Raw genomic sequence first — 25,865 nt, 5'->3', positions numbered from 1 at the left:
GCAGAGAGGGCCAAATTGTCTGGGGCATTTGAAGGGGTTCCAGGAGGCAGTGAGGACCAGCATCACTTTTCCCCGCTGGCACCTTTGCTGTTGCAGCAAAAGCTGGACGTTTGTCTTTTTTGCTCCGGAGGGCGCCGAAAGTGAAAACAGGTGCTTTTGAGGATGGAGTCCGCAGGAAAGCAGAGAGGGCCAAATTGTCTGGGGCATTTGAAGGGGTTCCAGGAGGCAGTGAGGACCAGCATCACTTTTCCCCGCTGGCACCTTTGCTGTGCCAGCAAAAGCTGGACGTTTGTCTTTTTTGCTCCAAACAGCGACAAACGCGAAAACAGGTGCTTTTGAGGATGGAGTCCGCAGGAAAGCAGAGAGGGCCAAATTGTCTGGGGCATTTGAAGGGGTTCCAGGAGGCAGTGAGGACCAGCATCACTTTTCCCCGCTGCCACTTTTGCTGTGGCAGCAAAAGCTGGACGTTTGTCTTTTTTGCTCCGGAGGGCGCCCAAAGTGAAAACAGGTGCTTTTGAGGATGGAGTCTGCAGGAAAGCAGAGAGGGCCAAATTGTCTGGGGCATTTGAAGGGGTTCCAGGAGGCAGTGAGGACCAGCATCACTTTTCCCCACTGCCACCTTTGCTGTGGCAGCAAAAGCTGGACGTTTGTCTTTTTTGCTCCAAACACCGCCGAAAGCGAAAACAGGTGGTTTTGAGGATGGAGTCCGCAGGAAAGCAGAGAGGGCCAAATTGTCTGGGGCATTTGAAGGGGTTCCAGGAGGCAGTGAGGACCAGCATCACTTTTCCCCGCTGGCACCTTTGCTGTGGCAGCAAAAGCTGGACGTTTGTCTTTTTTGCTCCGGAGGGCGCCGAAAGTGAAAACAGGTGCTTTTGAGGATGGAGTCCGCAGGAAAGCAGAGAGGGCCAAATTGTCTGGGGCATTTGAAGGGGTTCCAGGAGGCAGTGAGGACCAGCATCACTTTTCCCCGCTGCCACCTTTGCTGTGGCAGCAAAAGCTGGACGTTTGTCTTTTTTGCTCCAAACAGCGCCGAAAGCGAAAACAGGTGCTTTTGAGGCTGGAGTCCGCAGGAAAGCAGAGAGGGCCAAATTGTCTGGGGCATTTGAAGGGGTTCCAGGAGGCAGTGAGGACCAGCATCACTTTTCCCCGCTGGCACCTTTGCTGTGGCAGCAAAAGCTGGACGTTTGTCTTTTTTGCTCCGGAGGGCGCCGAAAGTGAAAACAGGTGCTTTTGAGGATGGAGTCAGCAGGAAAGCAGAGAGGGCCAAATTGTCTGGGGCATTTGAAGGGGTTCCAGGAGGCAGTGAGGACCAGCATCACTTTTCCCCGCTGCCACCTTTGCTGTGGCAGCAAAAGCTGGACGTTTGTCTTTTTTGCTCCAAACAGCGCCGAAAGCGAAAACAGGTGCTTTTGAGGATGGAGTACGCAGGAAAGCAGAGAGGGCCAAATTGTCTGGGGCATTTGAAGGGGTTCCAGGAGGCAGTGAGGACCAGCATCACTTTTCCCCGCTGGCACCTTTGCTGTGGCAGCAAAAGCTGGACGTTTGTCTTTTTTGCTCCAAACAGCGCCGAAAGCGAAAACAGGTGCTTTTGAGGATGGAGTCCGCAGGAAAGCAGAGAGGGCCAAATTGTCTGGGGCATTTGAAGGGGTTCCAGGAGGCAGTGAGGACCAGCATCACTTTTCCCCGCTGCCACCTTTGCTGTGGCAGCAAAAGCTGGACGTTTGTCTTTTTTGCTCCGGAGGGCGCCGAAATTGAAAACAGGTGCTTTTGAGGATGGAGTCTGCAGGAAAGCAGAGAGGGCCAAATTGTCTGGGGCATTTGAAGGGGTTCCAGGAGGCAGTGAGGACCAGCATCACTTTTCCCCGCTGCCACCTTTGCTGTGGCAGCAAAAGCTGGACGTTTGTCTTTTCTGCTCCGGAGGGGCGCCGAAAGCGAAAGCAGGTGCTTTTGAGGCTGAAGTCCGCAGGAAAGCAGAGAGGGCCAAATTGTCTGGGGCATTTGAAGGGGTTCCAGGAGGCAGTGAGGACCAGCATCACTTTTCCCCGCTGGCACCTTTGCTGTGGCAGCAAAAGCTGGACGTTTGTCTTTTTTGCTCCGGAGGGCGCCCAAAGTGAAAACAGGTGCTTTTGAGGATGGAGTCCGCAGGAAAGCAGAGAGGGCCAAATTGTCTGGGGCATTTGAAGGGGTTCCAGGAGGCAGTGAGGACCAGCATCACTTTTCCCCGCTGCCACCTTTGCTGTGGCAGCAAAAGCTGGACGTTTGTCTTTTTTGCTCCGGAGGGCGCCCAAAGTGAAAACAGGTGCTTTTGAGGATGGAGTCCGCAGGAAAGCAGAGAGGGCCAAATTGTCTGGGGCATTTGAAGGGGTTCCAGGAGGCAGTGAGAACAAGCATCACTTTTCCCCGCTGGCACCTTTGCTGTGGCAGCAAAAGCTGGACGTTTGTCTTTTTTGCTCCAAACACCGCCGAAAGCAAAAACAGGTGCTTTTGAGGATGGAGTCCGCAGGAAAGCAGAGAGGGCCAAATTGTCTGGGGCATTTGAAGGGGTTCCAGGAGGCAGTGAGGACCAGCATCACTTTTCCCCGCTGGCACCTTTGCTGTTGCAGCAAAAGCTGGACGTTTGTCTTTTTTGCTCCGGAGGGCGCCGAAAGTGAAAACAGGTGCTTTTGAGGATGGAGTCCGCAGGAAAGCAGAGAGGGCCAAATTGTCTGTGGCATTTGAAGGGGTTCCAGGAGGCAGTGAGGACCAGCATCACTTTTCCCCGCTGCCACCTTTGCTGTGGCAGCAAAAGCTGGACGTTTGTCTTTTTTGCTCCAAACACCGCCGAAAGCGAAAACAGGTGCTTTTGAGGATGGAGTCCGCAGGAAAGCAGAGAGGGCCAAATTGTCTGGGGCATTTGAAGGGGTTCCAGGAGGCAGTGAGGACCAGCATCACTTTTCCCCGCTGCCACCTTTGCTGTGGCAGCAAAAGCTGGACGTTTGTCTTTTTTGCTCCGGAGGATGCCGAAAGCGAAAACAGGTGCTTTTGATAATGGAATACGCAGGAAAGCAGAGAGGGACAAATTGTCTATGGCATTTTAAAGAGTTCCAGGAGGCAGTGAGAACCAGCATTACTTTTCCCTGCTGGCACCTTTGCTGTGGCAGCAAAAGATGGACGTTTGTCTTTTTTGCTCCGGAGGTGGCCGAAATCGAAAACAGGTGCTTTTGAGGATGGAGTCCGCAGGAAAGCAGAGAGGGCCAAATTGTCTGTGGCATTTGAAAGGGTTCCAGGAGGCAGTGAGAACCAGCATTAGTTTTCTCCGCTCGCACCTTTGCTGTGACAGCAAAAGCTGGACGTTTGTCTTTTTTGCTCCGGAGGCTGCCGAAAGCGAAAAAAGGTGCTTTTGAGGATGTAGTCCGCAGGAAAGCAGAGAGGGCCAAATTGTCTGTGGCATTTGAAAGGGTTCCAGGAGGCAGTGAGAACCAGCATTACTTTTCTCTGCTGGCACCTTTACTGTGGCAGCAAATACTGGACGTTTGTCTTTTTTGCTCCGGAGGTTGCCGAAAGCGAAAAAAGGTGCTTTTGAGGATGGAGTCCGCAGGAAAGCAGAGAGGGCCAAATTGTCTGGGGCATTTGAAGAGGTTCCAGGAGACAGTGAGAACCAGCATTACTTTTCCCCGCTGGCACCTTTGCTGTGGCAGCAAAAGCTGGACGTTTGTCTTTTTTGCTCCGGGGGCTGCCGAAAGCGAAAACAGGTGCTTTTGAGGATGGAGTCCGTAGGAAAGCAGAGAGGGCCAAATTGTCTGGGGCATTTGAAGAGGTTCCAGGAGGCAGTGAGAACCAGCATCACTTTTCCCCACTGGCACCTTTGCTGTGGCAGCAAAAGCTGGACGTTTGTCTTTTTTGCTCCGGAGGTTGCCGAAAGAGAAGAAAGGTGCTTTTGAGGATGGAGTCCGCAGGAAAGCAGAGAGGGCCAAATTGTCTATGGCATTTGAAGAGGTTCCAGGAGGCAGTGAGGACCAGCATCACTTTTCCCCGCTGGCACCTTTGCTGTGGCAGCAAAAGCTGGACGTTTGTCTTTTTTGCTCGTGACGTTGCCGAAAGTAAACAGGTGCTTTTGAGGATGGAGTCCGCAGGAAAGCAGAGAGGGCCAAATTGTCTGTGGCATTTGAAAGAGTTCCAGGAGGCAGTGAGAACCAGCATCACTTTTCCCCGCTGGCACCTTTGCTGTGGCAGCAAAAGCTGGACGTTTGTCTTTTTTGCTCCGGAGGCTGCCGAAAGCGAAAACAGGTGCTTTTGAGGATGGAGTCCGCAGGAAAGCAGAGAGGGCCAAATTGTCTGGGGCATTTGAAAGAGTTCCAGGAGGCAGTGAGAACCAGCATCACTTTTCCCCGCTGGCACCTTTGCTGTGGCAGCAAAAGCTGGACGTTTGTCTTTTTACCACCGGAGGGCGCCGAAAGTGAAAAAAGGTGCTTTTGAGGATAGAGTCTGCAGGAAAGCAGAGAGCGCCAAATTGTCTGTGGCATTTGAAAGGGTTCCAGGAGGCAGTGGGAACAAGCCTTAGTTTTCTCCGCTGGCACCTTTGCTGTGGCAGCAAAAGCTGGACGTTTGTCTTTTTTGCTCCAGAGGCTACCGAAAGCGAAAACAGGTGCTTTTGAGGATGGAGTCCGCAGGAAAGCAGAGAGGGCCAAATTGTCTGGGGCATTTGAAAGGGTTCCAGGAGGCAGTGAGAACCAGCATTACTTTTCCCCGCTGGCACCTTTGCTGTGGCAGCAAAAGCTGGACGTTTGTCTTTTTTGCTCCGGAGGTTGTCGAAAGCGAAAAAAGGTGCTATATAGGATGGAGTCCGCAGGAAAGCAGAGAGGGCCAAATTGTCTGTGGCATTTGAAAGAGTTCCAGGAGGCAGTGAGAACCAGCATCACTTTTCCCCGCTGGCACCTTTGCTGTGGCAGCAAAAGCTGGACGTTTGTCTTTTTACCACCGGAGGGCGCCGAAAGTGAAAAAAGGTGCTTTTGAGGATAGAGTCCGTAGTAATGCAGAGAGGGCCAAATTGTCTGTGGCATTTGAAATGGTTCCAGGAGGCAGTGAGAACCAGCCTTAGTTTTTTCCGCTGGCACCTTTGCTGTGGCAGCAAAAGCTGGACGTTTGTCTTTTTTGCTCCGGAGGTTGCCGAAAGCGAAAAAAGGTGCTTTTGAGGCTGGAGTCCGCAGGAAAGCAGAGAGGGCCAAATTGTCTGGGGCATTTGAAAGGGTTCCAGGAGGCAGTGAGAACCAGCATTAATTTTCCCCGCTGGCACCTTTGCTGTGGCAGCAAAAGCTGGACGTTTGTCTTTTTTGCTCCGGAGGTGGCCGAAAGCGAAAAAAGGTGCTATATAGGATGGAGTCTGCAGGAAAGCAGAGAGGGCCAAATTGTCTGTGGCATTTGAAAGGGTTCCAGGAGGCAGTGAGAACCAGCATTACTTTTCCCCGCTGGCACCTTTGCTGTGGCAGCAAAAGCTGGACGTTTGTCTTTTTTGCTCCGGAGGCTGCCGAAAGCGAAAACAGGTGCTTTTGAGGATGGAGTCCGCAGGAAAGCAGAGAGGGCCAAATTGTCTATGGCATTTTAAAGAGTTCCAGGAGGCAGTGAGAACCAGCATTACTTTTCCCCGCTGGCACCTTTGCTGTGGCAGCAAAAGCTGGACGTTTGTCTTTTTTGCTCCGGAGGCTGCCGAAAGCGAAAACAGGGGCTTTTGAGGATGGAGTCCGCAGGAAAGCAGAGAGGGCCAAATTGTCTGGGGCATTTGAAGAGGTTCCAGGAGGCAGTGAGAACCAGCATCACTTTTCCCCGCTGGCACCTTTGCTGTGGCAGCAAAAGCTGGACGTTTGTCTTTTTTGCTCCGGAGGTTGCCGAAAGCGAAAACAGGTGCTTTTGAGGATGGAGTCCGCAGGAAAGCAGAGAGGGCCAAATTGTCAGGGGCATTTGAAAGAGTTCCAGGAGGCAGTGAGAACCAGCATTACTTTTCCCCGCTGGCACCTTTGCTGTGGCAGCAAAACCTGGACGTTTGTCTTTTTTCCTCCGGAGGATGCCGAAAGCGAAAACAGGTGCTTTTGATGATGGAGTCCGCAGGAAAGCAGAGAGGGCCAAATTGTCTGGGGCATTTGAAGAGGTTCCAGGAGGCAGTGAGAACCAGCATTACTTTTTTCCACTGGCACCTTTGCTGTGGCAGCAAAAGCTGGACGTTTGTCTTTTTTGCTCCTGAGGTTGCCGAAAGAGAAAAAAGGTGCTTTTGAGGATGGAGTCCGCAGGAAAGCAGAGAGGGCCAAATTGTCTGGGGCATTTGAAGAGGTTCCAGGAGACAGTGAGAACCAACATTACTTTTCCCCGCTGGCACCTTTGCTGTGGCAGCAAAAGCTGGACGTTTGTCTTTTTTGCTCCTGAGGTTGCCGAAAGCGAAAACAGGTGCTTTTGAGGATGGAGTCCGCAGGAAAGCAGAGAGGGCCAAATTGTCTGTGGCATTTGAAGAGGTTCCAGGAGGCAGTGAGAACCAGCATTACTTTTCCCCGCTGGCACCTTTGCTGTGGCAGCAAAAGCTGGACGTTTGTCTTTTTTGCTCCGGAGGTGGCCGAAAGCGAAAACAGGTGCTTTTGAGGATGGAGTCCGCAGGAAAGCAGAGAGGGCCAAATTGTCTGTGGCATTTGAAAGGGTTCCAGGAAGCAGTGAGAACCAGCATTAGTTTTCTCCGCTCGCACCTTTGCTGTGGCAGCAAAAGCTGGACGTTTGTCTTTTTTGCTCTGGAGGCTGCCGAAAGCGAAAAAAGGTGCTTTTGAGGATGTAGTCCGCAGGAAAGCAGAGCGGGCCAAATTGTCTGTGGCATTTTAAAGGGTTCCAGGAGGCAGTGAGAACCAGCATTACTTTTCCCTGCTGGCACCTTTACTGTGGCAGCAAAAGCTGGACGTTTGTTTTTTTGCTCCGGAGGTTGCCGAAAGAGAAAAAAGGTGCTTTTGAGGATGGAGTCCGCAGGAAAGCAGAGAGGGCCAAATTGTCTGGGGCATTTGAAGGGGTTCCAGGAGGCAGTGAGGACCAGCATCACTTTTCCCCGCTGCCACCTTTGCTGTGGCAGCAAAAGCTGGACGTTTGTCTTTTCTGCTCCGGAGGGCGCCGAAAGCGAAAGCAGGTGCTTTTGAGGCTGGAGTCCGCAGGAAAGCAGAGAGGGCCAAATTGTCTGGGGCATTTGAAGGGGTTCCAGGAGGCAGTGAGGACCAGCATCACTTTTCCCCGCTGGCACCTTTGCTGTGGCAGCAAAAGCTGGACGTTTGTCTTTTTTGCTCCGGAGGGCGCCGAAAGTGAAAACAGGTGCTTTTGAGGATGGAGTCCGCAGGAAAGCAGAGAGGGCCAAATTGTCTGGGGCATTTGAAGGGGTTCCAGGAGGCAGTGAGGACCAGCATCACTTTTCCCCGCTGCCACCTTTGCTGTGGCAGCAAAAGCTGGACGTTTGTCTTTTTTGCTCCGGAGGGCGCCCAAAGCGAAAACAGGTGCTTTTGAGGATGGAGTCCGCAGGAAAGCAGAGAGGGCCAAATTGTCTGGGGCATTTGAAGGGGTTCCAGGAGGCAGTGAGGACCAGCATCACTTTTCCCCGCTGGCACCTTTGCTGTTGCAGCAAAAGCTGGACGTTTGTCTTTTTTGCTCCGGAGGGCGCCGAAAGTGAAAACAGGTGCTTTTGAGGATGGAGTCCGCAGGAAAGCAGAGAGGGCCAAATTGTCTGTGGCATTTGAAGAGGTTCCAGGAGGCAGTGAGGACCAGCATCACTTTTCCCCGCTGCCACCTTTGCTGTGGCAGCAAAAGCTGGACGTTTGTCTTTTTTGCTCCAAACACCGCCGAAAGCGAAAACAGGTGCTTTTGAGGATGGAGTCCGCAGGAAAGCAGAGAGGGCCAAATTGTCTGGGGCATTTGAAGGGGTTCCAGGAGGCAGTGAGGACCAGCATCACTTTTCCCCGCTGCCACCTTTGCTGTGGCAGCAAAAGCTGGACGTTTGTCTTTTTTGCTCCGGAGGATGCCGAAAGCGAAAACAGGTGCTTTTGATAATGGAATACGCAGGAAAGCAGAGAGGGACAAATTGTCTATGGCATTTTAAAGAGTTCCAGGAGGCAGTGAGAACCAGCATTACTTTTCCCTGCTGGCACCTTTGCTGTGGCAGCAAAAGCTGGACGTTTGTCTTTTTTGCTCCGGAGGTGGCCGAAATCGAAAAAAGGTGCTTTTGAGGATGGAGTCCGCAGGAAAGCAGAGAGGGCCAAATTGTCTGTGGCATTTGAAAGGGTTCCAGGAGGCAGTGAGAACCAGCATTAGTTTTCTCCGCTCGCACCTTTGCTGTGGCAGCAAAAGCTGGACGTTTGTCTTTTTTGCTCCGGAGGCTGCCGAAAGCGAAAAAAGGTGCTTTTGAGGATGGAGTCCGTAGGAAAGCAGAGAGGGCCAAATTGTCTGGGGCATTTGAAGAGGTTCCAGGAGGCAGTGAGAACCAGCATCACTTTTCCCCACTGGCACCTTTGCTGTGGCAGCAAAAGCTGGACGTTTGTCTTTTTTGCTCCGGAGGTTGCCGAAAGAGAAGAAAGGTGCTTTTGAGGATGGAGTCCGCAGGAAAGCAGAGAGGGCCAAATTGTCTATGGCATTTGAAGAGGTTCCAGGAGGCAATGAGGACCAGCATCACTTTTCCCCGCTGGCACCTTTGCTGTGGCAGCAAAAGCTGGACGTTTGTCTTTTTTGCTCGTGACGTTGCCGAAAGCAAAAACAGGTGCTTTTGAGGATGGAGTCCGCAGGAAAGCAGAGAGGGCCAAATTGTCTGTGGCATTTGAAAGAGTTCCAGGAGGCAGTGAGAACCAGCATCACTTTTCCCCGCTGGCACCTTTGCTGTGGCAGCAAAAGCTGGACGTTTGTCTTTTTTGCTCCGGAGGCTGCCGAAAGCGAAAACAGGTGCTTTTGAGGATGGAGTCCGCAGGAAAGCAGAGAGGGCCAAATTGTCTGTGGCATTTGAAAGAGTTCCAGGAGGCAGTGAGAACCAGCATCACTTTTCCCCGCTGGCACCTTTGCTGTGGCAGCAAAAGCTGGACGTTTGTCTTTTTACCACCGGAGGGCGCCGAAAGTGAAAAAAGGTGCTTTTGAGGATAGAGTCTGCAGGAAAGCAGAGAGCGCCAAATTGTCTGTGGCATTTGAAAGGGTTCCAGGAGGCAGTGGGAACAAGCCTTAGTTTTCTCCGCTGGCACCTTTGCTGTGGCAGCAAAAGCTGGACGTTTGTCTTTTTTGCTCCAGAGGCTACCGAAAGCGAAAACAGGTGCTTTTGAGGATGGAGTCCGCAGGAAAGCAGAGAGGGCCAAATTGTCTGGGGCATTTGAAAGGGTTCCAGGAGGCAGTGAGAACCAGCATTACTTTTCCCCGCTGGCACCTTTGCTGTGGCAGCAAAAGCTGGACGTTTGTCTTTTTTGCTCCGGAGGTTGTCGAAAGCGAAAAAAGGTGCTATATAGGATGGAGTCCGCAGGAAAGCAGAGAGGGCCAAATTGTCTGTGGCATTTGAAAGAGTTCCAGGAGGCAGTGAGAACCAGCATCACTTTTCCCCGCTGGCACCTTTGCTGTGGCAGCAAAAGCTGGACGTTTGTCTTTTTACCACCGGAGGGCGCCGAAAGTGAAAAAAGGTGCTTTTGAGGATAGAGTCCGTAGTAATGCAGAGAGGGCCAAATTGTCTGTGGCATTTGAAAGGGTTCCAGGAGGCAGTGAGAACCAGCCTTAGTTTTTTCCGCTGGCACCTTTGCTGTGGCAGCAAAAGCTGGACGTTTGTCTTTTTTGCTCCTGAGGCTGCCGAAAGCGAAAACAGGTGCTTTTGAGGATGGAGTCCGCAGGAAAGCAGAGAGGGCCAAATTGTCTGGGGCATTTGAAAGGGTTCCAGGAGGCAGTGAGAACCAGCATTAATTTTCCCCGCTGGCACCTTTGCTGTGGCAGCAAAAGCTGGACGTTTGTCTTTTTTGCTCCGGAGGTGGCCGAAAGCGAAAAAAGGTGCTATATAGGATGGAGTCTGCAGGAAAGCAGAGAGGGCCAAATTGTCTGTGGCATTTGAAAGGGTTCCAGGAGGCAGTGAGAACCAGCATTACTTTTCCCCGCTGGCACCTTTGCTGTGGCAGCAAAAGCTGGACGTTTGTCTTTTTTGCTCCGGAGGCTGCCGAAAGCGAAAACAGGTGCTTTTGAGGATGGAGTCCGCAGGAAAGCAGAGAGGGCCAAATTGTCTATGGCATTTTAAAGAGTTCCAGGAGGCAGTGAGAACCAGCATTACTTTTCCCCGCTGGCACCTTTGCTGTGGCAGCAAAAGCTGGACGTTTGTCTTTTTTGCTCCGGAGGCTGCCGAAAGCGAAAACAGGGGCTTTTGAGGATGGAGTCCGCAGGAAAGCAGAGAGGGCCAAATTGTCTGGGGCATTTGAAGAGGTTCCAGGAGGCAGTGAGAACCAGCATTACTTTTCCCCGCTGGCACCTTTGCTGTGGCAGCAAAAGCTGGACGTTTGTCTTTTTTGCTCCGGAGGTTGCCGAAAGCGAAAACAGGTGCTTTTGAGGATGGAGTCCGCAGGAAAGCAGAGAGGGCCAAATTGTCAGGGGCATTTGAAAGAGTTCCAGGAGGCAGTGAGAACCAGCATTACTTTTCCCCGCTGGCACCTTTGCTGTGGCAGCAAAAGCTGGACGTTTGTCTTTTTTCCTCCGGAGGATGCCGAAAGAGAAAAAAGGTGCTTTTGAGGATGGAGTCCGCAGGAAAGTAGAGAGGGCCAAATTGTCTGGGGCATTTGAAGAGGTTCCAGGAGACAGCGAGAACCAAAATTACTTTTCCCCGCTGGCACCTTTGCTGTGGCAGCAAAAGCTGGACGTTTGTCTTTTTTGCTCCTGAGGTTGCCGAAAGCGAAAACAGGTGCTTTTGAGGATGGAGTCCGCAGGAAAGCAGAGAGGGCCAAATTGTCTGTGGCATTTGAAGAGGTTCCAGGAGGCAGTGAGAACCAGCATTACTTTTCCCCGCTGGCACCTTTGCTGTGGCAGCAAAAGCTGGACGTTTGTCTTTTTTGCTCCGGAGGTGGCCGAAAGCGAAAACAGGTGCTTTTGAGGATGGAGTCCGCAGGAAAGCAGAGAGGGCCAAATTGTCTGTGGCATTTGAAAGGGTTCCAGGAAGCAGTGAGAACCAGCATTAGTTTTCTCCGCTCGCACCTTTGCTGTGGCAGCAAAAGCTGGACGTTTGTCTTTTTTGCTCTGGAGGCTGCCGAAAGCGAAAAAAGGTGCTTTTGAGGATGTAGTCCGCAGGAAAGCAGAGCGGGCCAAATTGTCTGTGGCATTTTAAAGGGTTCCAGGAGGCAGTGAGAACCAGCATTACTTTTCCCTGCTGGCACCTTTACTGTGGCAGCAAAAGCTGGACGTTTGTTTTTTTGCTCCGGAGGTTGCCGAAAGAGAAAAAAGGTGCTTTTGAGGATGGAGTCCGCAGGAAAGCAGAGAGGGCCAAATTGTCTGGGGCATTTGAAGAGGTTCAGGGAGGCAGTGAGAACCAGCATTACTTTTCCCCGCTGGCACCTTTGCTGTGGCAGCAAAAGCTGGACGTTTGTCTTTTTTGCTCCGGAGGTCGCCGAAAGCGAAAACAGGTGCTTTTGAGGATGGAGTCTGCAGGAAAGCAGAGAGGGCCAAATTGTCTGTGGCATTTGAAAGGGTTCCAGGAGGCAGTGAGAACCAGCACTACTTTTCCCCGCTGGCACCTTTGCTGTGGCAGCAAAAGCTGGATGTTTGTCTTTTTTGCTCCGGAGGATGCCGAAAGCGAAAACAGGTGCTTTTGATAATGGAATAAGCAGGAAAGCAGAGAGGGACAAATTGTCTATGGCATTTGAAAGAGTTCCAGGAGGCAGTGAGAACCAGCATTACTTTTCCCTGCTGGCACCTTTGCTGTGGCAGCAAAAGCTGGACGTTTGTCTTTTTTGCTCCGGAGGCTGCCGAAAGCGAAAAAAGGTGCTTTTGAGGATGTAGTCCGCATGAAAGTAGAGAGGGCCAAATTGTCTGTGGCATTTTAAAGGGTTCCAGGAGGCAGTGAGAACCAGCATTACTTTTCCCTGCTGGCACCTTTACTGTGGCAGCAAAAGCTGGACGTTTGTCTTTTTTGCTCCGGAGGTTGCCGAAAGCGAAAAAAGGTGCTTTTGAGGATGGAGTCCGCAGGAAAGCAGAGAGGGCCAAATTGTCTGGGGCATTTGAAGAGGTTCCAGGAGACAGTGAGAACCAGCATTACTTTTCCCCGCTGGCACCTTTGCTGTGGCAGCAAAACCTGGACGTTTGTCTTTTTTGCTCCGGAGGTTGCCGAAAGCGAAAACAGGTGCTTTTGAGGATGGAGTCCGCAGGAAAGCAGAGAGGGCCAAATTGTCTGGGGCATTTGAAAGGGTTCCAGGAGGCAGTGAGAACCAGCATTACTTTTCCCTGCTGGCACCTTTACTGTGGCAGCAAAAGCTGGACGTTTGTTTTTTTGCTCCGGAGGATGCCGAAAACGAAAACAGGTGCTTTTGAGGATGGAGTCCGCAGGAAAGCAGAGAGGGCCAAATTGTCTGTGGCATTTGAAGAGGTTCCAGGAGGCAGTGAGAACCAGCATTACTTTTCCCCGCTGGCACCTTTGCTGTGGCAGCAAAAGCTGGACGTTTGTCTTTTTTGCTCCGGAGGTTGCCGAAAGCGGAAACAGGTGCTTTTGAGGATGGAGTCCGCAGGAAAGCAGAGAGGGCCAAATTGTCTGTGGCATTTGAAAGGGTTCCAGGAGGCAGTGAGAACCAGCACTACTTTTCCCCGCTGGCACCTTTGCTGTGGCAGCAAAAGCTGGACGTTTGTCTTTTTTGCTCCGGAGGATGCCGAAAGCGAAAACAGGTGCTTTTGATAATGGAGTCCGCAGGAAAGCAGAGAGGGACAAATTGTCTGGGGCATTTGAAGAGGTTCCACGACGCAGTGAGAACCAGCAATTATTATCCCCGCTGGCACCTTTGCTGTGGCAGCAAAAGCTGGACGTTTGTCTTTTTTGCTCCGGAGGTGGCCGAAAGCGAAAACAGGTGCTTTTGAGGATGGAATACGCAGGAAAGCAGAGTGGGCCAAATTGTCTGGGGCATTTGAAGAGGTTCCAGGAGGCAGTGAGAACCAGCATCACTTTTCCCCGCTGGCAGCTTTGCTGTGGCAGCAAAAGCTGGACGTTTGTCTTTTTTGCTCCGGAGGTTGCCGAAAGAGAAAAAAGGTGCTTTTGAGGATGGAGTCCGCAGGAAAGCAGAGAGGGCCAAATTGTCTGTGGCATTTGAAGAGGTTCCAGGAGGCAATGAGGACCAGCATCACTTTTCCCCGCTGGCACCTTTGCTGTGGCAGCAAAAGCTGGACGTTTGTCTTTTTTGCTCCGGAGGTTGCCGAAAGCGAAAACAGGTGCTTTTGAGGATGGAGTCCGCAGGAAAGCAGAGAGGGCCAAATTGTCTGGGGCATTTGAAGAGGTTTCAGGAGGCAGTGAGAACCAGCATTAATTATCCCCGCTGGCACCTTTGCTGTGGCAGCAAAAGCTGGACGTTTGTCTTTTTTGCTCCGGAGGTGGCCGAAAGCGAAAAAAGGTGCTTTTGAGGATGGAGTCCGCAGGAAAGCAGAGAGGGCCAAATTGTCTGTGGCATTTGAAAGGGTTCCAGGAGGCAGTGAGAACCAGCATTACTTTTCCCCGCTGGCACCTTTGCTGTGGCAGCAAAAGCTGGACGTTTGTCTTTTTTGCTCCGGAGGTTGCCGAAAGCGAAAAAAGGTGCTTTTGAGGATGGAGTCCGCAGGAAAGCAGAGAGGGCCAAATTGTCTGTGGCATTTGAAAGGGTTCCAGGAGGCAGTGAGGACCAGCATCACTTTTCCCCGCTCGCACCTTTGCTGTGGCAGCAAAAGCTGGACGTTTTTCTTTTTTGCTCCGGGGGCTGCCGAAAGCGAAAACAGGTGCTTTGAGGATGGAGTCCGTAGGAAAGCAGAGAGGGCCAAATTGTCTGTGGCATTTGAAGAGGTTCCAGGAGGCAGTGAGAACCAGCATCACTTTTCCCCGCTGGCACCTTTGCTGTGGCACCAAAAGCTGGACGTTTGTCTTTTTTGCTCCGGAGGTTGCCGAAAGAGAAAAAAGGTGCTTTTGAGGATGGAGTCCGCAGGAAAGCAGAGAGGGCCAAATTGTCTATGGCATTTGAAGAGGTTCCAGGAGGCAATGAGGACCAGCATCACTTTTCCCCGCTGGCACCTTTGCTGTGGCAGCAAAAGCTGGACGTTTGTCTTTTTACCACCGGAGGGCGCCGAAAGTGAAAAAAGGTGCTTTTGAGGATAGAGTCTGCAGGAAAGCAGAGAGCGCCAAATTGTCTGTGGCATTTGAAAGGGTTCCAGGAGGCAGTGGGAACAAGCCTTAGTTTTCTCCGCTGGCACCTTTGCTGTGGCAGCAAAAGCTGGACGTTTGTCTTTTTTGCTCCGGAGGCTACCGAAAGCGAAAACAGGTGCTTTTGAGGATGGAGTCCGCAGGAAAGCAGAGAGGGCCAAATTGTCTGGGGCATTTGAAAGGGTTCCAGGAGGCAGTGAGAACCAGCATTACTTTTCCCCGCTGGCACCTTTGCTGTGGCAGCAAAAGCTGGACGTTTGTCTTTTTTGCTCCGGAGGTTGTCGAAAGCGAAAAAAGGTGCTATATAGGATGGAGTCCGCAGGAAAGCAGAGAGGGCCAAATTGTCTGGGGCATTTGAAAGGGTTCCAGGAGGCAGTGAGAACCAGCATTACTTTTCTCCGCTGGCACCTTTGCTGTGGCAGCAAAAGCTGGACGTTTGTCTTTTTTGCTCCGGAGGCTGCCGAAAGCGAAAACAGGTGCTTTTGAGGATGGAGTCCACAGGAAAGCAGAGAGGGCCAAATTGTCTGGTGCATTTGAAAGGGTTCCAGGAGGCAGTGAGAAACAGCATTACTTTTCCCCGCTGGCACCTTTGCTGTGGCAGCAAAAGCTGGACGTTTGTCTTTTTTGCTCCGGAGGCTGCCGAAAGCGAAATCAGGTGCTTTTGAGGATGGAGTCCGCAGGAAAGCAGAGAGGGCCAAATTGTCTGGGGCATTTGAAGAGGTTCCAGGAGGCAGTGAGAACCAGCATCACTTTTCCCCGCTGGCACCTTTGCTGTGGCAGCAAAAGCTGGACGTTTGTCTTTTTACCACCGGAGGGCGCCGAAAGTGAAAAAAGGTGCTTTTGAGGATAGAGTCCGTAGTAATGCAGAGAGGGCCAAATTGTCTGTGGCATTTGAAGAGGTTCCAGGAGGCAGTGAGAACCAGCCTTAGTTTTTTCCGCTGGCACCTTTGCTGTGGCAGCAAAAGCTGGACGTTTGTCTTTTTTGCTCCTGAGGCTGCCGAAAGCGAAAACAGGTGCTTTTGAGGATGGAGTCCGCAGGAAAGCAGAGAGGGCCAAATTGTCTGGGGCATTTGAAAGGGTTCCAGGAGGCAGTGAGGACCAGCATCACTTTTCCCCGCTGGCACCTTTGCTGTGGCAGCAAAAGCTGGACGTTTGTCTTTTTTGCTCCGGAGGTGGCCGAAAGCGAAAAAAGGTGCTATATAGGATGGAGTCTGCAGGAAAGCAGAGAGGGCCAAATTGTCAGGGGCATTTGAAAGGGTTCCAGGAGGCAGTGAGAACCAGTATTACGTTTCCCCGCTGGCACCTTTGCTGTGGCAGCAAAAGCTGGACGTTTGTCTTTTTTGCTCCGGAGGCTGCCGAAAGCGAAAACAGGTGCTTTTGAGGATAGAGTCCGCAGGAAAGCAGAGAGGGCCAAATTGTCTGGGGCATTTGAAGAGGTTCCAGGAGGCAGTGAGAACCAGCATCACTTTTCCCCGCTGGCACCTTTGCTGTGGCAGCAAAAGCTGGACGTTTGTCTTTTTTGCTCCTGACGTTGCCGAAAGCGAAAACAGGTGCTTTTGAGGATGGAGTCCACAGGAAAGCAGAGAGGGCCAAATTGTCTGGTGCATTTGAAAGGGTTCCAGGAGGCAGTGAGAAACAGCATTACTTTTCCCCGCTGGCACCTTTGCTGTGGCAGCAAAAGCTGGACGTTTGTCTTTTTTGCTCCGGAGGCTGCCGAAAGCGAAATCAGGTGCTTTTGAGGATGGAGTCCGCAGGAAAGCAGAGAGGGCCAAATTGTCTGGGGCATTTGAAGAGGTTCCAGGAGGCAGTGAGAACCAGCATCACTTTTCCCCGCTGGCACCTTTGCTGTGGCAGCAAAAGCTGGACGTTTGTCTTTTTACCACCGGAGGGCGCCGAAAGTGAAAAAAGGTGCTTTTGAGGATAGAGTCCGTAGTAATGCAGAGAGGGCCAAATTGTCTGTGGCATTTGAAGAGGTTCCAGGAGGCAGTGAGAACCAGCCTTAGTTTTTTCCGCTGGCACCTTTGCTGTGGCAGCAAAAGCTGGACGTTTGTCTTTTTTGCTCCTGAGGCTGCCGAAAGCGAAAACAGGTGCTTTTGAGGATGGAGTCCGCAGGAAAGCAGAGAGGGCCAAATTGTCTGGGGCATTTGAAAGGGTTCCAGGAGGCAGTGAGGACCAGCATCACTTTTCCCCGCTGGCACCTTTGCTGTGGCAGCAAAAGCTGGACGTTTGTCTTTTTTGCTCCGGAGGTGGCCGAAAGCGAAAAAAGGTGCTATATAGGATGGAGTCTGCAGGAAAGCAGAGAGGGCCAAATTGTCAGGGGCATTTGAAAGGGTTCCAGGAGGCAGTGAGAACCAGTATTACGTTTCCCCGCTGGCACCTTTGCTGTGGCAGCAAAAGCTGGACGTTTGTCTTTTTTGCTCTGGAGGCTGCCGAAAGCGAAAACAGGTGCTTTTGAGGATAGAGTCCGCAGGAAAGCAGAGAGGGCCAAATTGTCTGGGGCATTTGAAGAGGTTCCAGGAGGCAGTGAGAACCAGCATCACTTTTCCCCGCTGGCACCTTTGCTGTGGCAGCAAAAGCTGGACGTTTGTCTTTTTTGCTCCTGACGTTGCCGAAAGCGAAAACAGGTGCTTTTGAGGATGGAGTCCGCAGGAAAGCAGAGAGTGCCAAATTGTCTGTGGCATTTGAAAGAGTTCCAGGAGGTAGTGAGAAGCAGCATCACTTTTCCCCGCTGGCACCTTTGCTGTGGCAGCAAAAGCTGGACGTTTGTCTTTTTACCACCGGAGGGCGCCGAAAGTGAAAAAAGGTGCTTTTGAGGATGGAGTCCGCAGTAAAGCAGAGAGGGCCAAGTTGTCTATGGCATTTGAAAGAGTTCCAGGAGGCAGTGAGAACCAGCATTATTTTTCTCTGCGGGCAACTTTGCTGTGGCAGCAAAAGCTGGACGTTTGTCTTTTTTGCTCCGGAGGCTGCCGAAAGCGAAAACAAGTGCTTTTGAGGATGGAGTCCGCAGGAAAGCAGAGAGGGCCAAATTGTCTGTGGCATTTGAAAGGGTTCCAGGAGGCAGTGAGGACCAGCATCACTTTTCCCCGCTGGCACCTTTGCTGTGGCAGCAAAAGCTGGACGTTTGTCTTTTTTGCTCCGGAGGTTGTCGAAAGCGAAAAAAGGTGCTATATAGGATGGAGTCCGCAGGAAAGCAGAGAGGGCCAAATTGTCTGGGGCATTTGAAAGGGTTCCAGGAGGCAGTGAGAACCAGCATTACTTTTCTCCGCTGGCACCTTTGCTGTGGCAGCAAAAGCTGGACGTTTGTCTTTTTTGCTCCGGAGGCTGCCGAAAGCGAAAACAGGTGCTTTTGAGGATGGAGTCCACAGGAAAGCAGAGAGGGCCAAATTGTCTGGTGCATTTGAAAGGGTTCCAGGAGGCAGTGAGAAACAGCATTACTTTTCCCCGCTGGCACCTTTGCTGTGGCAGCAAAAGCTGGACGTTTGTCTTTTTTGCTCCGGAGGCTGCCGAAAGCGAAAACAGGTGCTTTTGAGGATGGAGTCCGCAGGAAAGCAGAGAGGGCCAAATTGTCTGGAGCATTTGAAGAGGTTCCAGGAGGCAGTGAGAACCAGCATCACTTTTCCCCGCTGGCACCTTTGCTGTGGCAGCAAAAGCTGGACGTTTGTCTTTTTACCATCGGAGGGCGCTAAAAGTGAAAAAAGGTGCTTTTGAGGATAGAGTCCGTAGTAATGCAGAGAGGGCCAAATTGTCTGTGGCATTTGAAAGGGTTCCAGGAGGCAGTGAGAACCAGCCTTAGTTTTTTCCGCTGGCACCTTTGCTGTGGCAGCAAAAGCTGGACGTTTGTCTTTTTTGCTCCTGAGGCTGCCGAAAGCGAAAACAGGTGCTTTTGAGGATGGAGTCCGCAGGAAAGCAGAGAGGGCCAAATTGTCTGTGGCATTTGAAAGGGTTCCAGGAGGCAGTGAGGACCAGCATCACTTTTCCCCGCTGGCACCTTTGCTGTGGCAGCAAAAGCTGGACGTTTGTCTTTTTTGCTCCGGAGGTGGCCGAAAGCGAAAAAAGGTGCTATATAGGATGGAGTCTGCAGGAAAGCAGAGAGGGCCAAATTGTCAGGGGCATTTGAAAGGGTTCCAGGAGGCAGTGAGAACCAGTATTACGTTTCCCCGCTGGCACCTTTGCTGTGGCAGCAAAAGCTGGACGTTTGTCTTTTTTGCTCCGGAGGCTGCCGAAAGCGAAAACAGGTGCTTTTGAGGATAGAGTCCGCAGGAAAGCAGAGAGGGCCAAATTGTCTGTGGCATTTGAAGAGGTTCCAGGAGGCAGTGAGAACCAGCATCACTTTTCCCCGCTGGCACCTTTGCTGTGGCAGCAAAAGCTGGACGTTTGTCTTTTTTGCTCCTGACGTTGCCGAAAGCAAAAACAGGTGCTTTTGAGGATGGAGTCCGCAGGAAAGCAGAGAGTGCCAAATTGTCTGTGGCATTTGAAAGAGTTCCAGGAGGTAGTGAGAAGCAGCATCACTTTTCCCCGCTCGCACCTTTGCTGTGGCAGCAAAAGCTGGACGTTTGTCTTTTTACCACCGGAGGGCGCCGAAAGTGAAAAAAGGTGCTTTTGAGGATGGAGTCCGCAGTAAAGCAGAGAGGGCCAAGTTGTCTATGGCATTTGAAAGAGTTCCAGGAGGCAGTGAGAACCAGCATTATTTTCCTCTGCTGGCAACTTTGCTGTGGCAGCAAAAGCTGGACGTTTGTCTTTTTTGCTCCGGAGGCTGCCGAAAGCGAAAACAAGTGCTTTTGAGGATGGAGTCCGCATGAAAGCAGAGAGGGCCAAATTGTCTGTGGCATTTGAAAGGGTTCCAGGAGGCAGTGAGGACCAGCATCACTTTTCCCCGCTGGCACCTTTGCTGTTGCAGCAAAAGCTGGACGTTTGTCTTTTTTGCTCCGGGGGCTGCCGAAAGCGAAAACAGGTGCTTTTGAGGATGGAGTCCGCAGGAAAGCAGAGAGGGCCAAATTGTCTGTGGCATTTGAAAGAGTTCCAGGAGGCAGTGAGAACCAGCATTACTTTTCCCTGCTGGCACCTTTGCTGTGGCAGCAAAAGCTGGACGTTTGTTTTTTTGCTCCGGAGGATGCCGAAAACGAAAACAGGTGCTTTTGATAATGGAGTCCGCAGGAAAGCAGAGAGGGCCAAATCGTCTGGGGCATTTGAAGAGGTTCCAGGAGGCAGTGAGAAGCAGCATTACTTTTCCCCGCTGGCACCTTTGCTGTGGCAGCAAAAGCTGGACGTTTGTCTTTTTTGCTCCTGAGGTTGCCGAAAACGAAAACAGGTGCTTTTGAGGATGGAGTCCGCAGGAAAGCAGAGAGGGCCAAATTGTCTGTGGCATTTGAAAGAGTTCCAGGAGGCAGTGAGAACCAGCATTACTTTTCCCCGCTGGCACCTTTGCTGTGGCAGCAAAAGCTGGACGTTTGTCTTTTTTGCTCTGGAGGCTGCCGAAAGCGAAAAAAGGTGCTTTTGAGGATGTAGTCCGCAGGAAAGCAGAGAGGGCCAAATTGTCTGTGGCATTTTAAAGGGTTCCAGGAGGCAGTGAGAACCAGCATTACTTTTCCCTGCTGGCACCTTTACTGTGGCAGCAAAAGCTGGACGTTTGTCTTTTTTGCTCCGGAGGTTGCCGAAAGCGAAAAAAGGTGCTTTTGAGGATGGAGTCCGCAGGAAAGCAGAGAGGGCCAAATTGTCTGGGGCATTTGAAGAGGTTCCAGGAGACAGTGAGAACCAGCATCACTTTTTCCCGCTGGCACCTTTGCTGTGGCAGCAAAAGCTGGACGTTTGTCTTTTTTGCTCCGGAGGTGGCCGAAAGCGAAAACAGGTGCTTTTGAGGATGGAGTCCGCAGGAAAGCAGAGAGGGCCAAATTGTCTGTGGCATTTGAAAGGGTTCCAGGAGGCAGTGAGAACCAGCCTTAGTTTTCTCCGCTCGCACCTTTGCTGTGGCAGCAAAAGCTGGACGTTTGTCTTTTTTGCTCTGGAGGCTGCCGAAAGCGAAAAAAGGTGCTTTTGAGGATGTAGTCCGCAGGAAAGCAGAGCGGGCCAAATTGTCTGGGGCATTTTAAAGGGTTCCAGGAGGCAGTGAGAACCAGCATTACTTTTCCCTGCTGGCACCTTTACTGTGGCAGCAAAAGCTGGACGTTTGTATTTTTGCTCCGGAGGATGCCGAAAACGAAAACAGGTGCTTTTGATAATGGAGTACGCAGGAAAGCAGAGAGGGACAAATTGTCTGGGGCATTTGAAGAGGTTCCACGACGCAGTGAGAACCAGCAATTATTATCCCCGCTGGCACCTTTGCTGTGGCAGCAAAAGCTGGACGTTTGTCTTTTTTGCTCCGGAGGTGGCCGAAAGCGAAAACAGGTGATTTTGAGGATGGAGTCCGCAGTAAAGCAGAGAGGGCCAAATTGTCTGTGGCATTTGAAAGGGTTCCAGGAGGCAGTGAGAACCAGCATTACTTTTCCCCGCTGGCACCTTTGCTGTGGCAGCAAAAGCTGGACGTTTGTCTTTTTTGCTCCGGAGGATGCCGAAAGCGAAAACAGGTGCTTTTGAGGATGGAGTCCGCAGGAAAGCAGAGAGGGCCAAATTGTCTGTGGCATTTGAAAGGGTTCCAGGAGGCAGTGAGAACCAGCATTACTTTTCCCCGCTGGCACCTTTGCTGTGGCAGCAAAAGCTGGACGTTTGTCTCTTTTGCTCCTGAGGCTGCCGAAAGCGAAAACAGGTGCTTTTGAGGATGGAGTCCACAGGAAAGCAGAGAGGGCCAAATTGTATGGGGCATTTGAAAGGGTTCCAGGAGGCAGTGAGGACCAGCATCACTTTTCCCCGCTGGCACCTTTGCTGTGGCAGCAAAAGCTGGACGTTTGTCTTTTTTGCTCCGGGGGCTGCCGAAAGCGAAAACAGGTGCTTTGAGGATGGAGTCCGTAGGAAAGCAGAGTGGGCCAAATTGTCTGGGGCATTTGAAGAGGTTCCAGGAGGCAGTGAGAACCAGCATCACTTTTCCCCGCTGGCACCTTTGCTGTGGCAGCAAAAGCTGGACGTTTGTCTTTTTTGCTCCGGAGGTTGCCGAAAGAGAAAAAAGGTGCTTTTGAGGATGGAGTCCGCAGGAAAGCAGAGAGGGCCAAATTGTCTATGGCATTTGAAGAGGTTCCAGGAGGCAATGAGGACCAGCATCACTTTTCCCCGCTGGCACCTTTGCTGTGGCAGCAAAAGCTGGACGTTTGTTTTTTTGCTCCGGAGGATGCCGAAAACGAAAACAGGTGCTTTTGATAATGGAGTCCGCAGGAAAGCAGAGAGGGCCAAATCGTCTGGGGCATTTGAAGAGGTTCCAGGAGGCAGTGAGAACCAGCATTACTTTTCCCCGCTGGCACCTTTGCTGTGGCAGCAAAAGCTGGACGTTTGTCTTTTTTGCTCCTGAGGTTGCCGAAAACGAAAACAGGTGCTTTTGAGGATGGAGTCCGCAGGAAAGCAGAGAGGGCCAAATTGTCTGTGGCATTTGAAAGAGTTCCAGGAGGCAGTGAGAACCAGCATTACTTTTCCCCGCTGGCACCTTTGCTGTGGCAGCAAAAGCTGGACGTTTGTCTTTTTTGCTCCGGAGGATGCCGAAAGCGAAAACAGGTGCTTTTGATGATGGAGTCCGCAGGAAAGCAGAGAGGGCCAAATTGTCTGGGGCATTTGAAGAGGTTCCAGGAGGCAGTGAGAACCAGCATTACTTTTTTCCGCTGGCACCTTTGCTGTGGCAGCAAAAGCTGGACGTTTGTCTTTTTTGCTCCTGAGGTTGCCGAAAGCGAAAACAGGTGCTTTTGAGGATGGAGTCCGCAGGAAAGCAGAGAGGGCCAAATTGTCTGGGGCATTTGAAGAGGTTCCAGGAGACAGTGAGAACCAACATTACTTTTCCCCGCTGGCACCTTTGCTGTGGCAGCAAAAGCTGGACGTTTGTCTTTTTTGCTCCTGAGGTTGCCGAAAGCGAAAACAGGTGCTTTTGAGGATGGAGTCCGCAGGAAAGCAGAGAGGGCCAAATTGTCTGTGGCATTTGAAGAGGTTCCAGGAGGCAGTGAGAACCAGCATTACTTTTCCCCGCTGGCACCTTTGCTGTGGCAGCAAAAGCTGGACGTTTGTCTTTTTTGCTCCGGAGGTTGCCGAAATCGAAAACAGGTGCTTTTGAGGATGGAGTCCGCAGGAAAGCAGAGAGGGCCAAATTGTCTGTGGCATTTGAAAGGGTTCCAGGAGGCAGTGAGAACCAGCATTAGTTTTCTCCGCTGGCACCTTTGCTGTGGCAGCAAAAGCTGGACGTTTGTCTTTTTTGCTCTGGAGGCTGCCGAAAGCGAAAAAAGGTGCTTTTGAGGATGTAGTCCGCAGGAAAGCAGAGAGGGCCAAATTGTCTGTGGCATTTTAAAAGGTTCCAGGAGGCAGTGAGAACCAGCATTACTTTTCCCTGCTGGCACCTTTACTGTGGCAGCAAAAGCTGGACGTTTGTCTTTTTTGCTCCGGAGGTTGCCGAAAGCGAAAACAGGTGCTTTTGAGGATGGAGTCCGCAGGAAAGCAGAGAGGGCCAAATTGTCTGGGGCATTTGAAGAGGTTCCAGGAGACAGTGAGAACCAGCATCACTTTTTCCCGCTGGCACCTTTGCTGTGGCAGCAAAAGCTGGACGTTTGTCTTTTTTGCTCCGGAGGTGGCCGAAAGCGAAAACAGGTGCTTTTGAGGATGGAGTCCGCAGGAAAGCAGAGAGGGCCAAATTGTCTGTGGCATTTGAAAGGGTTCCAGGAGGCAGTGAGAACCAGCCTTAGTTTTCTCCGCTCGCACCTTTGCTGTGGCAGCAAAAGCTGGACGTTTGTCTTTTTTGCTCTGGAGGCTGCCGAAAGCGAAAAAAGGTGCTTTTGAGGATGTAGTCCGCAGGAAAGCAGAGCGGGCCAAATTGTCTGTGGCATTTTAAAGGGTTCCAGGAGGCAGTGAGAACCAGCATTACTTTTCCCTGCTGGCACCTTTACTGTGGCAGCAAAAGCTGGACGTTTGTATTTTTGCTCCGGAGGATGCCGAAAACGAAAACAGGTGCTTTTGAGGATGGAGTCCGCAGGAAAGCAGAGAGGGCCAAATTGTCTGGGGCATTTGAAGAGGTTCCAGGAGGCAGTGAGAACCAGCATTACTTTTCCCCGCTGGCACCTTTGCTGTGGCAGCAAAAGCTGGACGTTTGTCTTTTTTGCTCCGGAGGTTGCCGAAAGCGAAAACAGGTGCTTTTGAGGATGGAGTCCGCAGGAAAGCAGAGAGGGCCAAATTGTCTGTGGCATTTGAAAGGGTTCCAGGAGGCAGTGAGAACCAGCACTACTTTTCCCCGCTGGCACCTTTGCTGTGGCAGCAAAAGCTGGACGTTTGTCTTTTTTGCTCCGGAGGATGCCGAAAGCGAAAACAGGTGCTTTTGATAATGGAGTACGCAGGAAAGCAGAGAGGGACAAATTGTCTGGGGCATTTGAAGAGGTTCCACGACGCAGTGAGAACCAGCAATTATTATCCCCGCTGGCACCTTTGCTGTGGCAGCAAAAGCTGGACGTTTGTCTTTTTTGCTCCGGAGGTGGCCGAAAGCGAAAACAGGTGCTTTTGAGGATGGAGTCCGCAGTAAAGCAGAGAGGGCCAAATTGTCTGTGGCATTTGAACGGGTTCCAGGAGGCAGTGAGAACCAGCATTACTTTTCCCCGCTGGCACCTTTGCTGTGGCAGCAAAAGCTGGACGTTTGTCTTTTTTGCTCCGGAGGATGCCGAAAGCGAAAACAGGTGCTTTTGATAATGGAATACGCAGGAAAGCAGAGAGGGCCAAATTGTCTGTGGCATTTGAAAGGGTTCCAGGAGGCAGTGAGAACCAGCATTACTTTTCCCCGCTGGCACCTTTGCTGTGGCAGCAAAAGCTGGACGTTTTTCTCTTTTGCTCCTGAGGCTGCCGAAAGCGAAAACAGGTGCTTTTGAGGATGGAGTCCACAGGAAAGCAGAGAGGGCCAAATTGTATGGGGCATTTGAAAGGGTTCCAGGAGGCAGTGAGTACCAGCATCACTTTTCCCCGCTGGCACCTTTGCTGTGGCAGCAAAAGCTGGACGTTTGTCTTTTTTGCTCCGGAGGTTGCCGAAAGAGAAAAAAGGTGCTTTTGAGGATGGAGTCCGCAGGAAAGCAGAGAGGGCCAAATTGTCTATGGCATTTGAAGAGGTTCCAGGAGGCAATGAGGACCAGCATCACTTTTCCCCGCTGGCACCTTTGCTGTGGCAGCAAAAGCTGGACGTTTGTCTTTTTTGCTCCGGAGGCTGCCGAAAGCGAAAACAGGTGCTTTTGAGGATGGAGTCCTCAGGAAAGCAGAGAGGGCCAAATTGTCTGGGGCATTTGAAGAGGTTCCAGGAGGCAGTGAGAACCAGCATTAATTATCCCCGCTGGCACCTTTGCTGTGGCAGCAAAAGCTGGACGTTTGTCTTTTTTGCTCCGGAGGTGGCCGAAAGCGAAAACAGGTGCTTTTGAGGATGGAGTCCGCAGGAAAGCAGAGAGGGCCAAATTGTCTGTGGCATTTGAAAGGGTTCCAGGAGGCAGTGAGAACCAGCATCACTTTTCCCCGCTGGCACCTTTGCTGTGGCAGCAAAAGCTGGACGTTTGTCTTTTTTGCTCCGGAGGCTGCCGAAAGCGAAAAAAGGTGCTTTTGAGGATGGAGTCCGCAGGAAAGCAGAGAGGGCCAAATTGTCTGTGGCATTTGAAAGAGTTCCAGGAGGCAGTGAGAACCAGCATCACTTTTCCCCGCTGGCACCTTTGCTGTGGCAGCAAAAGCTGGACGTTTGTCTTTTTTGCTCCGGAGGTTGCCGAAATCGAAAACAGGTGCTTTTGAGGATGGAGTCCGCAGGAAAGCAGAGAGGGCCAAATTGTCTGGGGCATTTGAAGAGGTTCCAGGAGGCAGTGAGAACCAGCATTACTTTTCCCCGCTGGCACCTTTGCTGTGGCAGCAAAAGCTGGACGTTTGTCTTTTTTGCTCCGGAGGTGGCCGAAAGCGAAAAAAGGTGCTTTTGAGGATGGAGTCCGCAGGAAAGCAGAGAGGGCCAAATTGTCTATGGCATTTGAAAGGGTTCCAGGAGGCAGTGAGAACCAGCATTACTTTTCCCCGCTGGCACCTTTGCTGTGGCAGCAAAAGCTGGACGTTTGTCTTTTTTGCTCCAAACACCGCCGAAAGCGAAAACAGGTGCTTTTGAGGATGGAGTCCGCAGGAAACCAGAGAGGGCCAAATTGTCTATGGCATTTGAAAGGGTTCCAGGAGGCAGTGAGAACCAGCATTACTTTTCCCCGCTGGCACCTTTGCTGTGGCAGCAAAAGCTGGACGTTTGTCTTTTTTGCTCCGGAGGTTGCCGAAAGCGAAAAAAGGTGCTTTTGAGGATGGAGTCCGCAGGAAAGCAGAGAGGGCCAAATTGTATGGGGCATTTGAAAGGGTTCCAGGAGGCAGTGAGGACCAGCATTACTTTTCCCCGCTGGCACCTTTGCTGTGGCAGCAA

This window comes from Vanellus vanellus (genome assembly GCF_965231255.1).
Source record: "Vanellus vanellus genome assembly, chromosome: 21".
NCBI lineage: Eukaryota > Metazoa > Chordata > Aves > Charadriiformes > Charadriidae > Vanellus > Vanellus vanellus.
This window is presented reverse-complemented; position numbering follows the sequence as displayed.